Source organism: Argopecten irradians, chromosome 13 (genome assembly GCF_041381155.1).
Source record: "Argopecten irradians isolate NY chromosome 13, Ai_NY, whole genome shotgun sequence".
Classification (NCBI taxonomy): Eukaryota; Metazoa; Mollusca; class Bivalvia; order Pectinida; family Pectinidae; genus Argopecten; species Argopecten irradians.
Genome location: NC_091146.1, coordinates 17281407 through 17287425, shown reverse-complemented (window position 1 = coordinate 17287425; position 6019 = coordinate 17281407).

Below are 6019 nucleotides of genomic sequence, written 5' to 3'. Positions count from 1 at the left end.
GGTCAACGTTTATTTTGAGGTACACATAAGGGTTTTCAATTTGTTTTCTTTTTTCTTGAATTTTAAAATTCTTTATTTTTTCAGTCTGAAGATTATTTAAAATCAGCTAAAGATGCTCCACCGCTGACAAATGGTATTTTTACACTATCAAAAAAAGGAGCAGACAATTTAGTACTTTTCTTCAGTTACAAAAGTTACTAACTTTACACCATTACCACCATTGAAATATTTGAACTTCTAATTTTATTTTAAGTTAAAAATATGAAAAATAATTAATTGCATCCCGAAAAAAATCCGCGGCACTATATCCTATATGGAATGAAGTACTGATTGTCCATGCACCAAAGGCAAAACAAATTATTTTATTTTATTTTTTTGTGTTAATTAGACACATATATATATATGATATTCATCATTTATGCTCTGTCGGCGGTGGAAAAACGTTGATTATTTATTTATTTGTATTCAATATTTCAACATTATGTTAAAACAGAAATCAAATAATTATAAAGGTGATTATCTAATTAAGAAAATTGTTTGTGATTAATGAAAAACCTTATTCTATTGGCTGCAACACATGTAGTAATTTCATTATCATGATTGGATAGAAAGGCAAAAATAATTGACATTTGTGCTGCTTTCACAAGACATCATATCGATAACTATTTGAAAATTGTTCAAAAGTGATGATAGATGTAGTATTAACGGTACGCTTATAATTTTTGCGACACTGCAAAATTATCCATCTCGTTTTACATTTCAATTTTAACTATTAAATGCTGTTTCGGGTAGGTCTTTAACTTATCTTTTATACAAAGGGAAGTCACCCTTGCATTCTTAAGAGGAATATATTATTTGTAAGATTTATTCCCCTTTATACATATCATACGAGAACACCTCTCTTTATAAACCAAACGAAATCGGTAGTTAAAAATTCCATCCATTATCAATTGATCACAATCTATCACTTAATAACATCTATCAAAGTTATTTACAAATGTATAACGTCATTAACATACATTATACCTAGCCAAATCGTTATAAACGTCCGTCATAGTTAAGTTAGCGTTATAAGCATCCAACATAGCTAACTATAGCTTATTAGCATCCAGCATAGCTAACTATAGCATTATTAGCATCCAACATAGCTAACTATAGCATTATTAGCATTCAACATAGCTAACTATAGCGTTATTAGCATCAAGTATAGCTAACTTTAGCATTATTAGCATCCAACAAAGCTAACTATAGCATTATTAGCATCCAACATCACAAAACAAGCGTTGTTAGCATCTAGCATAGCTAACCATACCATAATTTGCATCCAGCATAGCTAACAATAGCTTTATAAGCATCCAGCATACAACGTATCTGATCACAGCGTCATTAGCATCTAGTATAATTAACCATGGCGTCGTTAGCAATCAGCATAGCTAACCATATCGTTGCCAGCATCCAGCATAGCTAACCCAAGTTTTATTAGCATCCTTAATAGCTATACATAGCTTTATCATCATCATTAATAGCTAACCACAGCGTCATTAGCATCGTCCATAATTAACTATAGCGTTATTAGCATGCGTAATGTAATGTAGATGACCCCAGCACCCAGCATAGCTAACTATAGCGTTATTAGTATCCAGCATAGCTAACTATCGCGTTATTAGCATCCAGCATAGCTAACTATAGCGTTATTAGTATCCAGCATAGCTAACTATCGCGTTATTAGCATCCTGCATAGCTAACTATAGCATTATTAGCATCCAGCATAGTGTATGATGTGAATGGAGTGCGTTTGTGTTTTGAGACACTGCAGTATGTTGGTGCTGAAACTCTTTATAATAGTGCCTTTTGCCCAAACCAGAGAACTGCAGTATACTGCCAGAGACACAGAATACACATAGTCCATACACTCTCTTAAAATCCTGAGGGCCACGCAAAAGCAGAAATAGAAAGTACAAAAACCGATACAGGGATATGTATTTTCCATTCGCTTTGTAAATTTTTTCAATTTAGAAATTTTTATTTTCAAAATATTTTTTGTCAAAGTGAAACTGAACTCGGCTAAATACTACACATATCACCATATATAAAACACATGAAGGTTGCACTCTCACAAAATACACATTGAACTAAGTTTATTATAGATTCCAGACATTATTGTAACGTTGACACGTGGTACTCTGATAACTGAAACATTAAAAATTCATCGTAATTCCAGTAAATTGACAAAGGCCGTAGGTTCAGCGACATTCTTTTTGTATTCCAATTTCTTCTAATCTTACAGTTTATAATGCTAGAAGTGCAGGTTTCGCTATAAAATTAATTAATTTAACCAGAACAAAGAATAATGAAAAGAAAACGAAATAGCAAAAAAATATTGTTACGATGGCAACCATGAAAAAGGGACTAGCATGAACTATGAGGCCAATGTTAGTTTGCAAATTAAATAAACGTGTACGTTGGTTTCCAATCAGAACATTTTTTACAGAAGATAACACAAAAGTCACTATTTCACTATTATTTCAAATTGAAAATTTATAAACAATATCTGTTTCTATGGTAGTACACTTGGCATGTGCAATTTTCTTTATTTGAATAATCTTAAAGATGCCGACAGAGCACAAACGATACTCATGATCTGAAAGATGACTGTTGTTAACTCATGTAAATGTATGTCTAAATAACTCAAAAATACGTATAAAATCATTCATTTTGCTTTTGGTGGATGCGCAATCAGTAGTTCATTCCATATAGGGTATAGTGCCATGGGCTTTTTTTCGAGACGCAATTAGTTATTTTTAATATTTTCATCTTGAAGTTATTAAGAAATTCAAACATTTTAATGGAAGTAATGCTGTAAATTAAATAACTTTTGTGACTGAAGAAATATACCCAGTCTGCTCTTGTTTTTAATGGAGAAAAATAAAATTCGTCGGCAGTGTAACATCTTTAAGCTTCCAGGAGTGCTCTATATGACAGATATCATAACCTTAAATAATATTTTAAGTTGTTATAGAGAGTGATAAAATATGAAAAAAAACAAATAGCAACATTAAAATGTGTATATATAATCTTTGAGAGAATAGTTATAATTTAATTACTTAGTTACACTTTTTATAGTGAACAGTAGAACAAAGAAAATGATTCTAAAAGCGTTCATTGGCCTTCTTAAAGTCCATACATAACAAAACGATCGTCAAGCTCTGCTTACACTGTCGTAGTTTTGACCATTGAAAATTTTTGCTATCTCATCTGTCTCTGTACAATTACCATGCAAATTAACGTCAATCGAAAAATGACACCACCTTGATGATTTCCACAGAACATTATAAGAAATATTTGAGAAGTCAACATATGTTTTGTATTACTTTGACATATTCCGAATTTGCATATTACAGAGTTATCTGCACTTGAGGGTAGGTATTGATTGTGACGTCATGTGTTTGCGAGCGTAACGTCATACGTTTCGGAGAAAACGACGTTAATTGCGCTCATAAAATAATGACTTAATAATTGATATCTACCCGCAAGGGAGTTAACTCTGTAAATGCAAATACCGAATATTTTTTTCGAAATGGAGGATATGGAATCATACCATACAAAAAAAAATCAGGATAAAAAACATGTCCATGTACTCGTTGTTGATTTATTGAAACCAAATATACCTATTTGGTGAAATATTGATCTTTCTAGTATTTTTGTCGTTTTGGCTATAATCACGATAGATTTAAGTTATACATGTATTTATCTAAGTAATGGTTGATATGTATTCATTTTCATATAAGATAATGGTAGGTTTGCATCTTTGATAGTATAGCTGTTTACTTAATAACACTCTGATCTTTTTTAATTATTTTTCAGTTATAAAATGCACCATTTTAACCATTTAGCCAGCTTTAACCTTTCAAAGGAAAAGTTCTGGTATTAAACTTTTTCTAAATATTTGCATATCAATGGAGAAAAGCCAAAAACGGGAGTTCTTTAAGCACACTTTTTTGTCCAAAATACTTTCTCAGTATCTTCGAATAAAATATTAAAAGTGCTCAAATCATCCTTATATGTGATACAACATTTAGCATTTGTAATATTTTCCAAAATTATGCTTAATATGTCAATTGCATTGACCTGGTAAAAATTTGCAGCTGCAATTCCAGGGAGTTCCTTACGATCACTACACCACTGGGCTATCCCATAGTAAAATGAAGACAGCTCAGAGGAAAAATCTGATTTCCTCTGAAGACTACAAAGCGAGCGACGCCCATCTTCAAAGCCAAACAGTCAACCACAGTTGGTGAACCGTAATACGGCTCTTTTGATGTGCATCAAATGACTAATTTACCTGTTCTGTTCTGTTGCCCCCAATTTTACTATTATGTAGTCCAGGGGTATAGAACCCCTGGGTATCGAGGATACAGCTATGCATGCTGCATGCACAATGATGATTTAAGTAAAACTTGAAGTAACAAAAAATCCTTAAAAATTGGCTCCAATCAAAGCGAATTAAATACACATTTTCAAAATGGATCAAATGGGTAATGACATAAAATTCTTGTATAATAATCTAAATTCATTAGATGTCTAAATGTTTTGAAAAAAAATGCATTCGGCAACTGGCTACAGTTATTGAAAATCTCAAAACATGGTATTGCACATTCATGTAAAAAAACAATGAGACACTGCACAAAAAAGAAAAAAAGGTAACTAATTAATTTTAAAAGATGCAGAGAATTAATGTAACTTTTAATGTTTCTAATAGGATACCGTACATGTAGCCATTTGACTGACTGACATAAAACAGTTCACACTTTTTTCATAGCTTGCCATTATAATGGGTAATCTAACAGTACATTTTCTCGGTCACGTAAATGCATACTAAAATCAAGAAGGAATGATCTCATTATAAGTCTTGGCATAAACTACAAAATACAAAGAAAATATTAATCTCCGACAAAATTTGACACTTGTCCACAAATAGGAAAGATGTAATATGAGTTTGTGAAGTCACCGTTCTATATTGTGGCACAGCAAGTAGGGCGTAAAAGGCGACTTAATTTATGATCTTATGTTTTTTCCTAACTTACTTTCTTCTTCCTAAAGTATCCCTTGACACCACGTCACTTTTGGCCGTCAATTAATGCTCGCCACTGTGAAGAAGGCTCTGGGTTCTGCGCTTCTGCCCACTGGCCGAGACACACCAAAGTTTATAAAAATGGTAGTTTCTCCTCTTCCTCTGCATAAATAATAATAATAATAGACTTTATTTAGAGTCGATAACACTTTGAGTCAGAGGCTCGTCTTCCAAGAAGTCGACATAAAAATATAAAATATCTACAATATAAATATAAAGGGAGTGGGACGACTGGTTCGCCCGTCGTCAGTATTACGTAACCGGATGGGGTGTTTTGCTTGTTGTCCTCAGCGGAATACTTCAGTGGTATAACACTATAAAAGGGCAATACACAGCACGAATTTACCACAGTCTCTAATAACACGCACCACATTCTTCATACATGCAACACACTGCATACATATTTCTTCCTTACATGAACCTGGCTGTCAATAGGACGTTAATTTAATCAAACAAACAAAGAACTTTTTATATTGAAATGGTATACATAGAGAGATAGCGTTGTTCCCGATTTCATTTGGGTTTATCAAGTGAGACAAATAGCGAAAGATGTTTCTTTCGATTTTTTTTATTTCTTCATAAATCCTAAATACATGTATATAGAGGACATCCACTGACCGTTTCTTGTTAATTATCCCTTATATTTCATCGGAAACAGGATGGAAATATTGATATGTTTTACGAGCACGAAGTTCATACCTCACGAGAAAAAATATAACTTCATCAAGAAACAAGGAATATTATAATATATATATATGATATATAATATTATATTTTACGTAGCTACTCTAGATCTATGTATTTCAATCAGTCATGATTTCCACCACATACTAATTTAGTGTCATACATATGGGACACACCTTTCAAGGTAAATTAACATAAGAAAAA